This window comes from Lissotriton vulgaris, unplaced genomic scaffold (genome assembly GCF_964263255.1).
Source record: "Lissotriton vulgaris unplaced genomic scaffold, aLisVul1.2 SCAFFOLD_4873, whole genome shotgun sequence".
Classification (NCBI taxonomy): domain Eukaryota; kingdom Metazoa; phylum Chordata; class Amphibia; order Caudata; family Salamandridae; genus Lissotriton; species Lissotriton vulgaris.
Window position 1 is genome coordinate 66,286 of NW_028254682.1, and position 22,095 is coordinate 88,380.

A 22,095-nucleotide genomic window follows, 5' to 3' on the forward strand; every position below is an offset into this window, starting at 1 on the left:
GGTCATGTTATCAGACCAGAACACCACCGAGTGGTCCCTAAACCCCTCGGGCCATGTCTTCAAAGCCACCAGAATAGGGAACAGTTCAAGAAAAGCAATGTTACTTTTAAGTCCGCACTCGTGCCACCATGACGGCCACCTTTGAGCCGACCAGTGATTGCCAAAGATGGCGCCAAAGCCTATACTCCCCGCCGAATCTGTCCATAGCCCCAATTCTCCGGAGGACACCGCCGGCTTCGTCCAGACAACCCGACCATTGAAGTCCGCCAGGAATGCCAACCAAATGCGCATGTCCTGGCGAATCTCGGGCGAGAGCCTCGTGCGGTGATGCCCCTCCTTAAGACCGACCATGGCTTGTGCAATCGAACGGGAAAAGGGGCGGGCCATTGGCATCGCTCTAAGGGCAAAATTCAACTGTCCCACAGTCTGCTGTAATTGATGCAAGTTCACCTTATTTTCTCTAACACAGGCTTCAAGGGAAGCCCTGAATTTCCGCACTTTTTCTTCTGGCAAGCGGAAGCAACCTTCTTCGGAATCGAGCTCTATTCCAAGAAACTCGAGCGAAGTTGAGGGCCCCACAGTCTTACCTGGTGCCAATGGCACACCAAACTGTCTCATCAAATCACAAAATTCATCTAGAGCCCGTGCACATTCTGTGTCCCCGGCTGCCCCTAGAAACAGAAAATCGTCCAGATAATGCATGACATGCTGAAACCCCGTAATCCTTGTGAATGCCCATTGCAAAAAACAACTGAATTTTTCAAAATAAGCACACGATATGGCACAGCCCATTGGCATACATTTATCCATGTAATAGCGCCCCTGAAACATAAAGCCCAGGAGACGCTGATCATCCGGGTGTACCGGGAGCAACCGGAAAGCGGACTCGATGTCGGACTTGGCCATCAGCGCTCCGGGCCCCAGGCGATTCAACATGGCGACTGCATCATCGAAGGATGCGTACCTCACCGAACAAAGCCCTGGGTCTATTGCATCATTAACTGACAAATCCCTCGGGGCTGACAAATTATGTATCAGTCTGAACTCACCCCGGTCCTTCTTGGGGACAACTCCCAAAGGTGAACAAATGAAATTAGGAACTGGTGGCGTGTTGAATGGTCCTGCCACCCGACCCCGGGCTACCTCTTTCCCAATCTTTGCTTGCACCACTGCCGTATTATGTAGGACCGAGAGTTGGTTCCTACACTGTGCTTTCCCCTGAAAATTCCCCACCGGGATGCGGAAACCGTAAGAAAACCCATCTCGCAGCACCCCAGCGGAGACATGATCAGGGAATTCGCTGAGCCAAGGAATCATTGCCATGGTATCAACCGGTGTAGGTAAAGCCGCCCCTTGGACTATGTCAGACCTGTTTGGCGCTTCCCCTACTGCCGTTATCACCCGTTTTGGCTCTGCACATGGTCTCGGGATGCGAAGACTGTCCACACCCCCCACATTCATGTCTAAACTTGCATGACCCGTGGGGCCTCGTACACTTTCCCTTGTTAAAGTTCCAGCATACCCCTTTTTTACCTGTATTGCCGTTCGGCTTCGGGTGATGCTCGTTACTTGCTCCTGTCCGAAAGAGCGCCCCGGATGGTTGGCGGGAAAGTTCACCCCCACCACCCCCCCACCAGTGGCGCCTTCAACATGCCTGATTGTTCCATCTTTTGCCAAGAAATGGAGTCATAACAATCCCACGTCATAGATGCATCGAACTCCTTGGCCTTACGAAAAATATTATCATAACAAAACCACTCGTTGCCGCTATATGTCTGCGAATATTCCATAATACGTGACTGGTACACAGGTAACTCGGTCAATAAATCGGGTCTCCGTTCCCCCATAATTGAAGTAAATATGCTAAAAGCCCTACCCCAGTTACCTATCGTCTCATCGACTCTAAAGGCGGCCATTTTTGCGCGCCAAACACTCGGATGCATGAGTTCCTTCTGAACTTTCACATGCTCGATCTCATAAGGGTCGGTTAGTAAGGAGAACATGTTTACGTATTTCCCAGCCCATATCCGTTCTTTTACCTCTATCGGGATATGCTGAGCCAATCTCTCCCTCCTCGAGGGTACCGACCCCTTCCCCGCAATCGGCATTAGCTGCTTACCTGAGCTAGAAGCTGTAACCGCCGTTGCTGCCGAACTCGTGCCCGCTGTGAGTTGCTCCACTGGGGCCTGCGGGAAAATAAACGGACAAGTAGGTTTCGCGGCCTGTCGCGACTGCCGCAACTGCCTTATTAATTGCTTGGCTTCCTCGGCCGTGTCCCCCGGGGCCGCGGGACGCCCGCTGCTATTACCCAGCCATGCCGCCAACTGGGCGGCCAATTCCGGGGGCATGTCCCCTTCGTCCACTGGGGTAACCACAACGGGGATCTGCTGACCCTCGGCAGGAGCCGGCGCGGGAATCTCCGCCGGTCTAGGAGGGCTCATCGGGGGAGTCTCCGGAACTGGGACCTCGTCCTCGTTTGACCCGTTCCTGGTCCTCTTCCTTCTGCCGGCCGGGGCCTCCGTCGGGTTGGGTCTTTTTGGCCTTCCCGCACCGTCCCTGGCCACCATTTTTCTTTTCATCTCTGCCATGTCCTTCACCAACATCCGGAGCATCAGGTCGGTGCTGACCTTCTTCGCGACTCTCTTGCCCGGCATGATTTGCAGCGCTAGAAAAGAAAAGAGAGAAATTACAAATTTCAAAAATGGCTCTTCGTCCCGTCTCGAGCTCACGTGCAGCGAGAAGGTGCAGCTTCAGAGCACAGGAACAAGAGGATGCTTTCTTGGCTTGTGGCTCCTTTTATTCTTCTCGGGGCGGGCGTGAACCCGCCCCCCTTCCGCCTCCCTGGGCGTGGCGGCTGGCTTCGGTGTCTAGGACAACCCACTCTTGGGCGGGAAAAAGCGCGCCCCGGCTACGTCGCTTCGGGCATACCAGCCGAGACGCGCCTCCCGCCCAAAATGGTTTCCCGGGGGGATCGGGGTACTCCACCATACGTTCGGGGGGACCGATTGGTCGCCCCTTTCCATGAACCTATTATTTCTTTTTTAAATAAATTTGTATATCAATATAGATTTATTTACTATTATTTAAATGAGGAGGTACTGTTATTTGAAACGCACCCCATGCGCACAAAAAACAGAGATTTGATTGGTCACATAACCTGTTATCATTAAACTTTCTAGATCTCTCACTCTTTCTTTATCTTTAGGGCGTGGTCACCAATAGTCACTCTTATTCTAGGGCCAACTATTTTGGAGTAAGATTGGTGTGTTTTACATTTTGATTTCCAACTATCAAAATGGCAACATCAACAGATTTGCAGGAAGAGGAGGATGAGACCTTCCTCATAGAAGAGGATGAACCCCGAAAAAGGAGAGCATTGTTTGAGAGTTCTTCACAATTCCAGAAGGACGGAAAAAAGTAAAAGCTCAAAAAGTACAAAATTGATGGACAGAATGTAGAACAAATCAAAACATTTGCCCCAGTCAAGAGATCCTGGTTAAATCCATCATTCTTTTGCTCATCATGCCACCCCAGTTTACACCTGGCCATATACAAATCAGTCTTGACCCTGTCCCTCATGGGAACAGTCCAGCCTGAGCTGCTAAGCCAGATCCTCCCTAGACAGGAAACAAGCAACCTAGGACCAGTTTCATGGTTCACCCTCATCAGACAGTATAGCTTGAATCCAGTGGCTCAAAAGGTGGCATGCAAGGTATGTCAGAAGGTGCTGTCTTGGGGCACTGAGCACAAATATTCCTGAGGCGCATCCTCAATGTAGAAATATTTGAGGACAGTGCATGGAAACGTCTTGCCAGAGCCAAACTAGCAAGACTGAAGAGTGCTGATGAAGGACAAGGGGCGCAGTCATCAAGAATCCAACCTGGTGACTTTGTGCAGGACATACCACCAACCTGGCCTGATTTTGCTAAAATTGCACTGTTATGTTAAAAGTGCGTAACTGTTTTAAGTGTGGGAGAGCAAGTTGTTCAAACAATGCTGGACACTATAAATGCTAAGCATTGTAAAAAAAAATACAGTGTTTTGTACTTGTTTTTTTGTTTCGTTTTTGAAATTCAAAATGTAAAAAACACCCACAAAACTACAAAATAATAAAACATATATATATTAAACAGTTTTTCAAAAAGAAGAAAAAAACGTTTTTTACGGAATCAACAGACTTAAGACAGACTTAAGACAAACTTAAGACAGACTTAATATAGACTTAAGACAAACTTATGACAAACTTAGGACAGACTTAAGACAGACTTAAGACAGATTTAAGACAGACTTAAGACAAACTTAAGACAGACTTAAGACAGACTTAAGACAACATCCTAACTTTATTACTACTAAATGCCTTCTGTGAATACCAAAAGTAGTAAGTTTAGGATTTTGTCTTAAGTTAGTTCTGTGAGTTGGGCCTGTAGTGCCTGAATGACTTTGGGAGTGCAAGGGTAATGGCTGGGTGCTTCGGTCAGTACATGGGTACTGCCTTAGTAAAAGGATGACTGCAAGAGTAATGCCTGAGTCATTAGATGAGTGCATGGGTAGTGCATGAGTCAATACATGAGTGCATGGGTAGTCATTGAGGGAATGGCTGAGTGCATGGGTAGTGCAGAGTGAATGGTTGAGTGCAAGAGTAGAGTCTAAGTGATTGCATGACTGCATGGGTAGTGCATGGGAGATTGCATGAGTCCGTGTGTAGTACCTGGGTGATTACATGAGTGCAGGAATAGTGCATGGGTGATTGGATGAGTGCATGGGAAGTACTTAAGTGGAAGCAAGGGTCCAAAGGTAATGCATGGGTCATTGGATGAGTATATTAGTAGTGCCTGAGTAAATGAATGAGTGCATGGGTAGTACCTGAGAGAATACTAGAGAGCAAGAGTAGTGCCTAAGTAAATGAGTGAGAGCATGGGCAGTCGCTGAGTGATTATATAAGTGCTGGGGTACTGCCTGGGTAATTGGATGAGCGCATGGGTAGTACCTGAGTGACTTTGTGAGTGCAAGGGTAATGACAGGGTACTTACATCAGTGCATGGGTACAGCCTGAGTAAAAGGGTGACTGTAGGAGTAATGCCATGGTCATTGGATGAGTGCTTGGGTAGTGCATGAGTCATTGCATGTTCGAATGTATAGTCCTTGAGGGAATGGTGAGCGCATGGGTATTGCCTGAGTGAATGGTTGAGTGCAAGAGCAGTGCCTGAGTGATTACATGACTGCATGGGTAGTGCCTAGGTGATTGCATGAGTGTGTGGATAATGCCTTGGTGATTGCATGTGTGCAGGAATAGTGTGTGGGTGATTGGATCTTTATTGGATGAGTGCATAGGTAATCACTGAGTGAATAGATAAGTGCATTAATGGGGCCCTAGTGAATGTTTGAGTACAAGAATAGTGCCTGAGTAAATGTGTGAGTGCATGTTGCCTACCTGGATGATTGCATAAGTGCAGGGGTACTGTCTGGGTGATTGGTTGAGTTCAGGAGCAGTGCCTGTGTGAATGGATGAGTGCAAGAGTAGTGGCTGAGTGATTGCATAACTGCGGGGACATACTGTATGGTAGAACCATGTGCTTTTAGAACCATGTGCTTTAGAAACTAATTTATTAATATTTTATATTTAGTGCCTAAGTGATTGCATGAGTGCATGTTTAGTGCCTGGGTGATTAGATGAGTGCAGGAGGTGTGCTTGAGTAAATGGACGAGTGCATGGGTACAGCCTGAGTGAATGCTTATATGCAAGTGACTGCATAGGCAGTGCTTGGGTAATTGCATAAGTGCAGGCCCGGTAAAGTTCAGACAACTGATATCCAGGCACACCCCAACATCTAAGATCCTCCAAGCTACAGCTCCTCCAGACAACCAGAGCTAAAACGGCTAGATGGAGAGGTGGGGCATTTGCTCATCTGGTACAAAGGATGTGGAATGCTCTCCCACTTGACCTCAGATCTGTATGAAATGAAACCTCCTTCAGAACAAACCTAAAGACTTGGCTGTTTCTGCATTAAGTTCACTTATGATCATAGCTTTACAAAAGCATTCACCAGCGCCACTTTTTTCCTTCACAAAGGCACATAGCTCTTGTAAAGTTTATGTGCCTGTGCGAAAGAAAAAACACAAGGGTAATGACTGTGTTTTCCTCTTAGTGCAAGTCCTTCAGAAAATTGATAAGTTCATGGGTTGTGTCTATGTGAAAGGATGACTGCCTGCCTGATTACATGAGCAACATAATGAACCCTGGGAGGGTAACTCCACTTCCCGAGCAGCATAGTTTCTGGAGTTTTGCCTACTTCACGTTGTGAACGCGGAGCTTAAGCAGAACTCCGAATCCGTGATGGAGCGGAGTTAGCCGGCACCTCCACCCTCCCAAAGTCATTATAATGTTTAAAAAAAGACACTTACCTGCTGTGGCGGCCCCCTTCTCACAATGGTCACTTTCCTTCCTCATCCTCATCGTCCTTCATAGACAACCCTTACATTGTATGTCTCACATGTGTGGAGTAGAGCAGAGTTCATAAGAGTTGTTTTCCAACTCCATGGAACTCCGCGTAGAGGCACTACGCCTGCTCTGCCCGGGCTTAAACATAATAATCATTTTCAAGTACTCTAAAGGATCAACATTATATTAGAAACAAATAACATATGATTAAACATTAAACATTTTTTCATGTTATCGTGCATATTATATTTTGTATTCGTACCTGTTAAGTAACTATTTTAGAGTAGTATTTTCCTAAACAGCATTAAAACTCTTTTCAAACTTCAACAGTACCTACTATAAAGAAGAACAACTGTTATGTAATTATAATATATAACAGAAATTATAATATTTGTTTTAAGAAGCCAACATGAATTTCAAATTAAATAACATTTCAGTTACCCTTTTTTGCTGTTCTCAGATTCCACTTAACTTTACCATACACAGTGATTTCAATGAAGTATCAAAATTGAACAGCGGGGAAAAAACCAATCAAATTGATTGTAGATAAAAATCCAAATCAGCGTAGGACATCATTTTCAGTATGTGTAGCTATGTGTTTTTCAGTCTACACTTTGTTAATTACTTCCTTCACCTACATTAACTCTATTATTTATTTCAAATACATTTGCCAAAATTTAGACTCTCATTTACATATGGTACAATGGTACAATATAGACAAATCAAAATCAGGTGCTTGTTAAGCGCGACCACTCATCCGTTAGGGTCACAAGGCTCTGGGGGACGTGGGGGGTTCACAGGTTCCAGTCCATCAAGGAGGGGGTCTGTCGAAGAGCCAGGTTTTGAGGTTTCTTGCAAAGATGGGGTGCAATGTTATCTGTCTGAGGTGGAGCGGAAGGTCGTTCCTGGCTCTGGCCCGGCGGAAGTAGAAGGAGCGGCCTCCCGATCTGGCCTTTCTGGTGCCGTGACCACGGCGTAGGATCCTTTGGGGTGCGTGGAATTTGAATCGGCTGTTCAGGTATGCTGGTCCGGTGTCGTGGAGGGCCTTGTGAGCATGGGTTAGCATCTTGAAGGTGACTTTAGCTTCAAGGGGGAGCCAGTGGAGTGTGCGCAGGTGCTGGGAGATGTGGCAGTGTCTTGGCAGGTTGCGGACCTGTCTTGCGGTGGCGTTTTGGATGTTATGTGGCTTGCGGGTGAGGATTTTGTTTACTCTGGCATAGAGTGCGTTGCAGTAGTTAAGCTTGCTGATTACCAAGATGTGAGTGACAGTTTTTCTGTGTTCAAGGGGGATCCATTTTGAATGTCTTACGTAGGAGGCGAAGGGTGTGGAAGCAGGAGGATGAGACAGAGTTGATCTGGTGGTCCATTTTGAGCTCTGAGTCCAGGATGATTCACAGGTTGAGTGCGTGGTCAGTGATGGTGGGTGGGCTTCTGAGGGCGGGGGGGCCACCAGGTGTCGTGCCAGGCATCTGGGTTTGGGCCACTTCCATTTTGTTGGTGTTTAGTTTTAGGCAGCAGTTTTTCATCCATCTGGCGACGGCTTCCATGCCTTCTCGAAATTTGTGTCTGGCGGTGTTGAGTTCGTTGGATAGGGAGAGGATGAGTTGGGTTCTGACGATGGGGGCGAGCGAAGCCATGTAGACGTTGAAAAGCGTAGGGCTGAGGAAGGACCCCTGGGGGACTCTGCAGGTGGTAGGTGTAGCGTCCGAGAGGAAAGGGGGGAGTCTGACCCGCTGCATTCTGCCAGAGAGGAAGTAGCAGATCCAGTCGAGGGCCTTGTCTTGGATCCCTACATCGTCTGCATATTGGGGTGCGGTGAAAGACTGTGTCGAACGCCGCTAAGAGGTCGAGGAGGATGAGGGCTGCTGTTTCTCCATTGTCCAGTAAGGTACGGCTGTTGTCTGTTGCGGCGAGGACGGTGGTTTCCGTACTGTGTTTTTTTCTGAAGCCGGCTTGGGAGTCGAGGATGTTGTGGTCTTCGATGAATGTGGTGAGTTGGCTGTTGATGGCTTTTGCTATGACTTTCACTGGGAAAGGGAGCAGGGTCTGTAGTTTTTGAGGTCGGTGGAGCCTGCCGAGAGTTTCTTCAGGAGGGGTTGATCTCAGCATGTTTCCAGTCATCAGGGAACGAGCCTGTTGCCAGGGAGGGGTTGATGGTGTCGCAGAGCATGTGTGTGATGGTGTAAGTGGCTCTGTTGAAATTGTGATGGGGCAGGGGTCCATGAGGGCCCCGGAGTGGATTGACTTCATCGTCTTCAGTGTGTCTTCGGTGGTGAGGGTGGTATAGTTGTCGATCGCTGACTTCAGGTTGTAAGGGTGTGGTTGGTGAGGGTTCAGTGTGTTGGTTTTCTTCATCAAAAATACATACATGCTCTTTATTTTGTGGTGGAAAAAGGTGCTGAGTTTGTCACAGAGGAGTTGTGCGGGAGGGATGTCGGTGGACTCGCTGGTGCGTTGGGCGAACTCCTTGATGATGTTGAAGAATTCTTTGCTGTTGTGTGCATGAGTGGAGATTCTGTCTTTAATCACTCTTTTTCCTCATTTTTCTGATGAGTTGGTGGTGGGCGAATGTGGCGGCTCTGAAGTTGTAGTGGGTTTCTGTGGATTTGGTGTTCCTCCAGGCCTTTTCGAGGCGGCGGCAAGTGTGTCTGGCCTCTCAAAGTTTGGTGGTGAACCATCTAGCTTTCTTGGCGTGTGTGTTGTTGTTTTTCTTGAAGGGGCTATGGTGTTGGCGCTGTTGGAGATCCATCTGTGCAGGGTTCGGGCTGCGGTGTTGGCATCGTCGTTTTCCACGATGGTTGGGGTGGAATTGCTGAGTGATGAGGTTGGCTGGTTGTCGGTGATTCTGGTCCAGTTTATTCGTGGGAGCAGGTGCTGATGTCTGTGGATGGTGGGTGTTCTGAAGGTGAAGTGGACGCATCGATGGTCAGTCCATGAAAGTTCAGTGGTGTGGCTGAAGGTGATGGAGTTTCCTGTTGTGAAGAGGGGGCCGAGGGTATGTCCTGTTGAGTGTGTGGGTTTGGTCACGATCTGGTGGAGTCCAATGTTGTGGAGGCTGTCCAGGAGGGATGTGGTCCTGGGGTCCAGTTGGTTGTCGAGGTGGAAGTTAAGGTCTTCCGGTAGGGTGTAGATGGTGGACTCAATGGCATGCGGGAGATGATGTCCGTGATGGAGTTGGTGAAAAGTCTGCAGGGTCCAGGGGGTCGGTAGATGAGGGTTCCTCGGAGGGTGGAGGTACGGCTGGCCTGTATCTTGAAGTGAAGGTGTTCCATCAGGTCTGTGCGCTCGTCGGGGAGTGTGCTCAGGCGGATATGTAGACAATGGCGATTCCTCCTCCCAGGCGGGTGGGGCAGTCCTTCTTGGAGATCTTGTATCCTTGGGGAATGGCGATGTCCGGTCCCGAGGTGGTGTTGATCCAGGTTTCGGTAAAGAATGCTACATCCGGGGTAGTGCTGTCGAGAAGGTCTCAGATTTCGGTGGCGTGTTTGTGGAGGGATCGGACGTTGAGGAGGATGCATTGCAGGGTCTTCGGTTCAGTTGTGTTCTAGCGAGCGGATTGCGCTGGGTCAGTGGTCTTCGCGGTGCTGCAGGTGTGCTGGCAGTGGTGACAGTTTAAGGGTCAGTGGGTGTCAGCTGGTGATGCTAGCTTGCAGTTGTTGTTGCAGCCTACGTTGAGAGCGTGGAGTGGCACTGGGCCGTAGCGTTGGTGTTGCAGAGATCCAGGGTTCCTGGCGCTGGTCTCAGTCGAATCATGTCGCGGACGGGCGCAGCCGTCTTGCCTTTGGCGCCCCGGCAATGTGGCCGCCATTCAGTAGGGGTCGGGGAGTGCTGGACAGCTACGAGATGGGAACAGGGAGAGGAGCTGGATTGGGCCGGTCGCACTGGTCGTGCTTGGGGATAGAGGCCACGGGGGAAGCAGCAGCTGGAAAAAACAGGCTGAAAAAGGCAAAAGGAAAAAGACAAAAAGAGAGAGAAAAGTGCAAATAAGGCAGCAAATGTGCAGGAAAGAGTGTAGAAAGACACAGATGACACAGAAGAGTGAAAGGGGGAGATTGAGATGAGGGTAAAAAAAGTGAAAAAGGAGAGAAAAAGTAGAGCAAGAGAACGGAGACAGAGGTCCACTGGACCACGAGGGATGAGGTGCAGGTGAAACCTGCGGGTGGAGAAGGGTCTTGAACACCTAAATACTAATAGTTTGCAGTCCTGTCTACTTTCTGTGCACATCTTAGGCTGAATGATGTATTCAAGACTTTGGCTTCAAAATAACAATTATGAATTTGGTAATTCGTAACGCAATCTAGATTTGAATTCCAATTGGGCATCATTGCAATGTGTCTATCCTTCATTACACTTTAAAAACACAGTGGTGTCCAGATGTTATAGGAGGTCCATCATGGAAAATAATAGCCACTACTGTAAAAGTTCATCCTGAAATACATATTTGACTTCCTTTAAAACTTGAAAGTTTTGTTTGCAATTATCTTCCATTTGCTCTACAACTTTATAACATTAAAATGAGATATTTTCCAAATCTTCCTATATGTAATGTAGAAAACGTCTCTGATCTAAACTGTGATCTTCTCATGTCCTGATTAGCTGTTTGTATCAATGTGGTAAAAGACACTGATTTCCAGTCTGGTATCTTCATGTATATGAATTACTCGGTTTGTATTTCAGTGGTAGAAGTAAATGAACACTCTTCACATCTATGATCCCATCTATAACTTAGCAGAAATACGTTTTCAATCATAGCATATGGATAACAAATTCTTGTACATCTTGTCGTATATTTTCTTTATGCCTTCAAATTTCTCTTAATTTGTTTTCTATTTTTGAAACTCAATTGCATCTTTGACATATTTCAGATTTGGACACACTGCATGTTTCTCATATATGGGATAATCATCTACATCAGGAGAATAAAGTCTTCTTAAACAATTGTACTCTCTTACACAATTTGCATCAGCACTAATCCTCATCAAGATCTACAAATAACAAACCAGACAATGTCCTTACTCGGGTCAATGCAACTTATGCCATTCTCTCGTTGAACACTGTACTTCCCATATTTTCATATGCAGTGTCTTAAACTTAAAACTTGATATTTACTAATAGTTACTGCATAAGCTAAAGACCGAGGAAACTGTTTTCTGCAAACACACACATCTTTTACAAGCAAATAATGACACAAAGCCCCTTCTGTCTTACCTCTTTAATCGGATCAAGTTTTATTATCAGAAATTCTATTCCATCTCTGTTCTGAAATTCGACAAAATCAACATCTTTTTCCCATTGCTTCATTTATTAAATCGTCTTCTACATTCAAATAACGTCATAAAATTACCTGACAGTTTATACATACATGTAAAGTCTTTTCTAAGCCTGCAGTTTTAGATACAGACTTTTAAAAAGAATCCAATTTAGCCTGTAGTTTCTCCGTAAGAATAATAGTCACTCCTTGGTGTTCAATTTTATCAATAGCAATTTCCACTATTTCTTATTTTTCCAGCTTGAGAAGTTGTTGATAATATAGAACACTCTAGCAGTATTGGTATTAAGCAGACTATAGACTGCTTTTCTCCAAACATATTGTACATTACTTCAGCTGCTGTGTTTTCAGCCGTAAACAAGTTCCTTAGTAGACAACTTTCTAAACATTGTTTACCGTGTTTTGTCAAGACACCAATTCCTATGTCTTGAAGAATATTTCCATAATCTTCATCACTTCCTTATCGCATATTCTTAACAAGCTCTTTATAATAAAAATGTAACCAAATGTTCACATTTTCAATACAGTTCAAAGATGTCCTAGTGTCTTCATGGACAAGGGTTTTAAAAAGAGGTTGTCCTTTTACAGAAGTAAGTTATAGTAGATCTTCAAAACAATTACATGTTTTCCTCCAAACAGAACATCATAATCTGTTTTTAAAACCTGTTGCATTCTTAAATGTATTAAGGCAAGCATTAGTTTGAGACCATGCTCACTTCATCAATGATTTAAAATTTCATTTCCTTCAGAACTCTCGAGACTTCATAACAAGCTTCTCCAGATAGCTTCTGATATTCCAATGTATTATCTTGTTCAACTTGAAAGATAAGTAATCGATGTAAAGTAATCTTTTTAATGTTGTGCTTTGCTAATCCAGTTGGGCTGTTACAACATAGGATAACTGTAATAATGTAGTTTTGTGTAGAAAACTGGTCAAAACTTTAAATAAGAAACTTTTCCCTGTCCCAGCTTGACCACTGATGTACATTAGAATAGGTTTAAAAGGAGAATATTGCCATGTTTTGTGTGTGCAGCAAACCATGTTGTATTTGTTGTTTGACTTTAAGATATAGGTCTTTCTGTTCAATATTTAGTAGTTCTAACTTTTCCAACTGAATAATATCCCGTTGTACTAGTTGCATTGCAGTTTCTACCTCATTAATGGATAATGCTGCTTCATTTTCGACAATTGGTTGTCCCAGTGGATTGTGACTCACTGGACCATAACTTTGAATATCTTGAGAACTTTCTCTAGCTATTTCAGCTGAAATAGTAGTTTCCTGTTCAATTTCATCATTTAACAGTTGTAAATATAGAGGAAAGAATATGCACTGAATTCTATCTTTACTTGCATTGAAAGAATCTTTATAGAAGTCGAAATCTCCAAGTAATTCCGTTACACTACACCAAATCTTGAAAAGTTGCAGAAGTGCTAAATAGAAATACTCCTTTTGCATGTTTTACCAAACATCCGTCACATCCAATTACTGCATATTTTTCTCTTGTTTTTTATTTTCTGTAACTTTTCTTTTAAAGCTGTAATGTTGAAGTATTTCATAGAGACATAGGTTTTCAAGATGTGGACTCCTTTTGGGATAGTATGTATCCACCATATTAGTTTTAACAAGATCTGTACTGTCTGGTTCATTCTGTGCTAAGTATTTGATTTCTTGTAATGTTTTCAATAATCTATTTCATGTGGCGGCAAGACCTAAACTTACCCAAATGATTCCACTTGACTCTGAATAGAGCTCAAGCAATTCCAATAGTCATAGGATCCAATCTCACAATGGGTAAGAATTTCTTGCTAAGACTTTTCTCCTGTGAAATTTCTTCCCACATTTCTTCCATCTCTGTTTTCTCAGATTTGGGTATACATGATGCAACAGCAATTGAATTATCTGCAACATTGTGAATATCCATGTTTAGGTTTAAATCTTTTTATTGATTTGAGAGACAGAAAGGACAAGAACAATGCATCAGGCAATGATGCCCATTATGTAGGCTATGAGCAGTTGGAACACTACATAATGCAATCAGAACAGTCAAAAAGAACTAACCAACCTCCAGCACCCCTTGGTCCCACCCTTCCTCCCACTCCCACTTCCGTCCCCCTCACTCCCCCAACCCAATGTTGCCAAAGAAGTATCTGGGGCCAACAGCCATCAGAATAATGGCATTGGGATTAAGTGGAGTTATGCGATCATGCGGTAAGTCGCAAGAGGCATATGTACCTAGGGCAGGTGAGCTCGCGGAATTCAGAGCATTGAGGGCAGATAAAAGGGCACCACAGATCTGGGAAAGAGGCTCCATTACCCTGGAGAGAGAAAGAGATGCGCTCCATGCCCAACACCAAAGCCTGTGCAGCCACCCCTGTATCGAAGGTGCCCTATCAGAACCCCATGTTAAGAGTATATTCTGCAAAAACGCCTCTAGAGCGATACCCATCTGCTTCCTTTTGTGTGATTTAAGGGGAAATGAAAGTCTATCAGAGATGCCTAGAATGATGTATTCTGTAAATCGTAAGACAGTAGTGTCAAAGTGGAGGTCTATGTTATCCAAAGCTTGTGTCCAGTAAGGCTTGAGAATGGGGCATTACCACAGTATATGCAGCAAGGTGCTGACAGCTCTGTGTCCCCTTTAGCAGCTCAGTGAGTGACCAGGCTCACTCTTGTGCAGCTTATGGGGGCGTAAGGTACCAATATGTCGCTATTTTAGGATCAGATTCTATGCTAGCGATGTTGCATGCTGAATGCCTGGCCCTATAGTGAATGTTTCTCTACTCTTTCTGGGTCAATGTCCGCCCCAGCTCTGCTTCCCACCTGCAGATTTGATCTCTTGTTGCAGAGGGCATAAGATGTGATAGAGTTCAGTGCTGAGTAGTTTGGGAGGGGTAAGCCTTCTCTCAGCTCCTTGAATTACCTGAGGCTGCATCACCCAGTGGCAAATTTGTTGGTAGCGATATCGCTCCAATTCGGGCATTGCAAAATCAGCTCTAAAATCTTCAAAAGACATGTGTCCCTTCTCAGTAAAAAAATGTTCTATGGATTTGCGGCCACGCTTCCCCCAATGGGAAAACACTGGCTGGTCGAGACCCGGAGTAAAGTCAGTGTTGCTAGTGATAGGGGCTAGGGGAGATGGAAATATGTGAAGGCCATTACGGATAGCTGTAGAGTCCAAAGCATTAAGCGTGACTCACCCTATTAAAGAGCAGAAGAGACCTGAAAGTCTGGAGGCTTTGCAGAGAAAAATGATCTTCCACAGAGGTTGCCCAGCCAGTGTTCGCTCCATAAAGAGCCAATGTTTCTTGGACTTCGGCTGAGCCCAATACAGCAAAACACGGATCTGAGATGCCTTGTAGTAGTAGTCCAGATTGGGTATTCCCAACCCCCTCCTCGGAAGATTATTATTATTATTATTTGACATTTGTTGAGCGCACAGCTACCCCCAACGGGGGTGTCCCGGCGCTGAGGAATGCAGGAGGGAGTGGCAGTAGCAAGTTTATATTGTTGACTTAGTGGGCTGAAAATAAAAAGGTTTTCAGTTTGCCCCTAAACTGAGATTCAGTGTCGGTCATCCTAAGGCTGATGGGCAGAGAATTCCACCGTTTGGATACTGCTACTGTGAAGGCTCTACCACCCTTTCTCGCAAAACGGAATCGGGGAGTTGACAGCAGGAGAAGGTGGTTCGATCTGAGGTTAAGAGTGGAATGCACTGGTTTTAGTCTGTGCCTCAGGTATTTAGGGCCTTTCCCCTTAAGAGCTCTAAAGGCTAGTATCAGGGCTTTGAATTTAACCCGGGCAGTGATCGGTAGCCAGTGCAATTTCTTCAAGTGTGGGGAGATTGAGTGACGATAGGGGACTTTGCAAATCAGCCTGGCAGCAGCATTCTGCACAATTTGCAGTCTGTGTAGCAGGTAGGCGGGGAGTCCCACGTACAGGCTGTTCGCATAGTCCAAGTGTGACGTAATTAGAGCATGTGTCACTGTTTTCAGAGCTTCCTTGGGAAGAAAGGGGGACATTTTTTTTATCATATGGAGTTTCCCGAAGCATGCTGAGGTGACTTTCTGAATCTGAGTCTTAAAAGATAGGTCGTTGTCAAATTGAACTCCGAGATTGCGGGCCACCCTCACCGGGGCAGGTGGAGGGCTGAGTTCCGCAGGCCACCAAGTAGAGGGGGGTAGGGGGAGTGTCTGATTGAAAAATAACACCTCAGTCTTATCTGTATTTAATTTTAGCGTGTTAGAGGTCATCCAGGCCACGATATTGGAAAGACAGTTTCTGAAATTGTCGAAACCTGGGGATGAGTGGTCTTTAAAGGAGAAGATAAGCTGAGTGTCGTCAGCATACGATATCACTTTTACCCCTAAAGACTCGATTACCTTTGCTAAGGGTGCAACATAAATGTTGAAAAAGAGGGGGCTAAGGGAAGAGCCCTGGGGCACCCCGCAGTCGAGTGGTTTCCTATCCCTGGACCAGAAAGGGCGGCACCAGACTTGTTGTGTGCGGCCTGTGAGGAAGGAGGAGATCCACGCCAGAGGGGTGCCGTGAATCCCCATCTCCCGGAGTCTCCCCAGGAGGATGGCATGGGAGACCGTGTCGAAGGCCGCAGACAGGTCGAGGAGCACTAACATAGCCACCTCTCCCCTGTCCACGGTTTCCCGCACCGTCTCCGCCACCTCTAGTAATGCCGTCTCCGTGCTGTAGCCGGTCCTAAAACCGGATTGCGAGTCATGTAGCAGGTTCTGATTTTCAATATAGTCCGCTAGTTGTTCCTGTACTATTTTTTCCAAAATTTTGGCCGGTTTTGGTAGCAGGGATATCGGACGGTAGTTACTGAGGACAGCCGGGTCCGCGTCGGGTTTCTTTAACAGGGGGATGAGGATTGCCTGCTTCCAAATGTCCGGAAATTGTCCTGATCTAAGGGAGGAATTCCAAATTGATAGTAGGGGTTGCACGATCACAGGAGCAACTGTGGAGTAAACGTGGGCAGGCATCGGATCTAGGGGAGAGCCTGATTTACATAGATGGAGTTTGCATAGTGCAGAATCTAAGGTGATGGGTTTGAACGCTGTAAACCTCTTGTCCTCGAGGCTGACGTCAGTAAGGGGGGTGACATCTGTATCGAGGTTGAGTCCTGTATTAAAAGTAGCATAGATGAGAGAAATTTTCTCATGAAAGAAATTGGATAGATTGTCGCAGAGTTCTTGACAGGGCTCTGTCTTTTGTAGAAGGACAGGGGGATTAGTGAAGTTTTTTACAACTTGGAAGAGTGCCTTGGCGCTGTTATCTGCCGCTTTGATTTTACTAGCAAAGTATTCCCTCATGGCAGTTTGCTTAAGTTTATGAAAATTTTTTAGTGCCCCTCTGTACGTTATTTTGGCATCTGGATCATAGGCACGCCGCCAGAGGCGTTCAAGCTTTTTGCATTTGCTTTTTTCTTCCCGCAGCAGCTGAGAGAACCAGGGAGCAGAGGGCTTGGTTCTGGCTGAGGAAAGGGTAGTGAGGGGGGCGATATTTTCAATGGCCGTGATGATACATTGGTTTAGGTTAGTCACATCCTCATTGATATCAGCGGAGGGTTGCCATTCCAGTTTGGCAAAGGCGGGCTCGAGCTCCTCGAGTGTTACTTTAAACCACTTTCTACCCGTCCTCTCTGGCCTACAGACTGAGGACAGAGTCGTGGCGAGTTTTAGATTAAAAGGGATCGTAAAATGGTCTGACCAAGTCACAGGGAGAGGGGTACCGGAGGCGAGACCGGGGAGGTTAGTGAAGATCAGATCTAACGTGTGCCCTGCCGAGTGTGTAGGGCCAACGACTTTCTGCAGAAGGTTGAAACCCTCCAAGGTCTCAACCAAGGAACATGCCTTAGTACAGTTACGGTCATCTGCATGTAGATTAAAATCCCCCAAGACAGTAAAGTGCGGGTGTTTTAGTGAGAGGTCAGCTAACCTTGATATTAATTCCGTAATATGAGTGGGGGGGGTGTTCGGGGGGTTGTAGATAAGTACCCCTGCACAGATAAGAAGAGCTGCCTCGGAAATACAAAAATACATGGCTTCAATGGGGCCCAAATTGTCTAGTTTCCTAGAGGAGATTGTCCAGTGGGCTCTGAGAATGATAGCTATTCCACCACCTGTCTTAGAACCCGGTCTATCAAGCCCAGCAAATTGATAGTTCGGGGGGACAGCTAGGGCGATGTCGGGGTGCGAGTGTTCTTTGGTCCAAGTTTCCGTGAGGAACAGCAGGTCCCAGGCATTAGTAGAGAGGGAGAGCCAGATGTCACTAGCGTGTTTAGGCAGGGAGCGGCAGTTGACTAGACAAGCCTTCACATCACGAGAAAGGGAGCTGTAGCAGCTCTCGCTGGTGATCTTGCATGAATTGGTACTCGCCGGTTGCAGGGCAAAATGGCATTGAGAGAGATCTGAAACTCATGTCTCTACTCATCCGTGGTTTCCTGTCTGCCCAGACAAAAGAAGAAAATTCTGCTTGGGTTTGTTTCAGCATGCCAGGGTTTGGCTCCACAGACAGTGTTTGAAAGAGGTAAATAATTTTGGGGAGTCCATTCATTTTAGGCGCTGCTACTCGACCCAACCAGAAAAGCCAAATGGGAACCAGCGCTGGAAGTCACGCCGTATCTGTGCTAGTATTAAGACTGGGCGGAAAATTCGTTCCGCTCGCGGAATTTGCGGATTTTCCGTGATTTCGCGATCTGCCAATCTTGCGAAATCGAGGTAATATCCGCGAATCAGCGGGGACGAATTTTCAGCCAAGTACTTAAAGGGTTACAGCAGCAGGTGCAAAAGTTGAAGCTAATTTTTTGTAACCTTTTACAAAAGGTTTACAAAGAAATAAACTTCAACTTGGGCACCTGCTGCTGTAAGCCTGTAAGTGCTTCCTGGCGCCTCGTTGCCTACTTGCAACTATTCTCTGACCCTGCTCTGACCCTTGAAGCAGGGTCAGAGAATAGTTACAAGTAGACAATGTGCGCCTGTCCCAAAAATTAAACCTAAACAGGAAGCACTGACAGATATAAAAACAAGCATTTGTAATGCAATGGGTCTCACATTAGGAATGTTTGAGCTATTGGTCTTGTACATGACAATTATTTTTATTTATGTGTTGGTTTTGAAAATAGCTAAATTAATAGCTTTGCCATTTACAAAGCCAATAGTTATAACTTTCGCAAATGTGGCAGCTATAGCATTTGCAATGCAACATGTTTTGTATTTACGTGACTTAGCTGTATTGATTTTACAAATTACAATGGCTTTTAATTTTTTTAAATAATTAATACTTAAATAAAAGTGATTTTAATTTATAATGGCAATAGCTTAAACTTTTGTAAATAAATTTGTGAAGATTATGTTCAGTGTATTTTATTGTGACGAAAATCCAAGAACAGAAGTGAAATATTAACATTTTTTTGTGACATTTGTAATAAAGTTTGAAACATTGAGAGAATATATTTGAACCAGTTGTTGTTGAATGGTTGTGCAGATTGATGCTGGGGTGGCACTGAGTGGCTGCATTGTGGTGGTGCTGAGTGGTGCTGTGGTGATGCTGAGTGGTGCTGTGGTGGTGCTGAGTGATACTGGGATGGTGCTGAGTGATGCTGGGGTGGTGCTGAGTGGTGCTGCTGAGTGATGCTGTGGTGGTGCTGAGTGATGCTGTGGTGGTGCTGAGTGATGCTGTGGTGGTGCTGATTAGTGCTGTGGTGGTTCTAAGTGATGCTGTGGTGGTGCTGAGTGATGCTGTAGTGGTGCTGAGTGGTGCTGTGGTGGTGCTGAGTGATAATGTGGTGGCGCTGAGTGATGCTGTGGTGGCGCTGAGTGATGCTGTGGTGGCGCTGAGTGGTGCTGTGGTGGTGCTGAGTGATGCTGTGGTGGTGCTGAGTGGTGCTGTGGTGGTGCTAAGTGATGCTGTGGTGGTGCTGAGTGGTGCTGTGGTGGTGCTGAGTGATAATGTGGCAGTGTTGAGTGATGCTGTTGTAGTGCTGAGTGATGCTGTGGTGGCACTGAGGGGTGCTGTGGTGGTGCTGAGTGATAATGTGGTGGTGCTGAGTGATAATGTAGTGGTGCTGAGTGATGCTGGGGTAGCGCTGAGTGATGATGTGGTGATGCAGAGGGCAGAAAGGCACAAAAAGCAGTCTAACAAAGGGCAGAAGGGCAGAAAAACAAGGGAAAAACGAGTCTAACAGAGGTCAGAAGGACACAAAAAACGAGTCTAACAGGGGGCAGAAGGGCAGAAAAACAAGGGAAAAACGAGTCTAACAGAGGGCAGAAAAACAAGGTAAAACGAGTCTAACAGAGGGCAAAGGGCACAAAAAACGAGTCTAACAGGGGGCAGAATGAATCCCGCCCTCGAAGATGCCACCTTTTTGTTCAATACCTCTACTCAACTGGAGTACTTTCTACTGTCTAATCAGTAAGTGCTCCCTCGTTAGCTAAATGTATAGGGGCAGATTTACAATAACTGGTGCATCCCCAGGGATGAGCCAGTTATTGTGCGCCGCAGCTCCGCCACCCATTTACAATGCGGCGCACCATGTGGCAAAAACGGCACAGATGCGTCACACATCTGTGCCGTAAAAGCTGCGTCGCTCTTGCGACGCAGCTCCAGAAATGCTCTGGGGGCCCTATCACCCCAATGCTGCATCAAGCCTTGCGCCTGCTTCAAGCATGCGCAGGGTTTTGATGCAGCATTGGCCTAAAATTGACTGAGTTTAATCTTGTAGATTTCACTCAGCCACTTTTAGGAGGCGTTCCAGTGCAGTAAGGCCCTCCCCTGCGCCAGAACGCCTCCTGATGGCGCAGGGCTTTACAACGTGAAGCATCTCTCAAATCGTCACGTTGTTAATACCCAGCACCAAGGTGCATCTTTTGTGCTGCCGCTGCGTCACAAAAGGTCTCGGCAGAGGGTGGCAGTGGTGAACCAGAGGGTGGCAGTGATGAACCAGTGGGTGACAGTGATGAACCAGAGGGTGGCAGGGGTGAACCAGAGGGTGACAGTGCTGAACCAGAGGGTGGCAGTGCTGAACCAGAGGGTGGCAGGGGTGACCCAGAGGGTGGCTGGGGTGAACAAGAGGGTGGTAGTGATGAACCAGATGGTGGCTGGGGTGAACCAGAGGGTGGCATGGGTGAACCAGAGGGTGACAGTGGTTAACCAGAGGGTGGCAGTGGTGAACCAGAGGTGCTGTGATAAACCCGAGGGTGGCAGTCGTGAACCAGAGGGTGGCAGTGGTGAACCAGAGGGTGACAGTGCTGAACCAGAGGGTGGCAGGGATGAACCAGGGGGTGCTGTGATGAACCAGAGTGTGGCAGTGGTGACCCAGAGGTTGGCAGGGGTGAACCAGAAGGTGGCAGTGGTGAACCAGAGGGTGGCAGTGGTGAACCAGAGGGTGACAGTGGTTAACCAGAGGGTGGCAGTGGTGAACCAGAGGTGCTGTGATGAACCAGAGGGTGGCAGTGGTGAACCAGAGGGTGGCAGTGGTGAACCAGAGGGTGGCAGGTGTGAACCAGAGGGTGGCAGTGGTGAACCAGAGGGTGGCAGTGATGAACCAGAGGGTGGCAGTGGTGAACCAGAGGGTGCTGTGCCCATACACGACCGCATGGGTAACTTCACCATGCAAGCGGCCCGCGAACATGCAAAAGGCCCAGCGAACACGTAAAAAAGCCCGCGAACACGTAAAAAAGCCCGCGAACACGCAAAAAACCTTGCAAACACGGTTGCGAATTTGATTTCACGCAAATTCGCGGAACGCGAATTCGCAAATTTCGCCCATACTTAGTTAGTATATGCATATAGTTTAACATGACTGTCCCGCGGTTGAGACTGCCAGCGTTATATCCAGGTAGGGGATGTTTTTTTGATCCCACCGGATGGGAAATGGCAGGATAAGGGCTTTCACAGTTGGAGGCTGCAAGGAGAAAGCCAAGGCCTGTGATTTAGAGACATTTACACACAATCAGGAGGAGCTGGAGAAATCCTCCAGCTCTCCGAGGAAAGCCAGGACAGACAACCAGGGAGGTTCAAGCGTAGCGATGATGTCATCAGCATGGAGGCTGATGGTGTGCCTCCCCCCAAAAAGAACCCCACTGATTTGCTGGTTTTCACTAATCTTCTGAGCCTGTGGCTCCATATAGAGTTCAGATTTGCAGCTATTTACTCAGATGGTGGCCGACGGGTGACTATACCCCCGAAGCACCCACATGCGGAATCGATTTCCTATTCCAAACTGCTCCATCGTGTTCTCTAGGAAGGGCCAGTGTACCCCATTGAACGCCTTTTTGGCATTGAAAGAAAGTACCACTCTCTCCACTGCTTGGTGGTGTGCATTGTCTGTGAGGGGAAGCAATCTCCTAGTGTTGTCGCTGCACTGCCTCGTT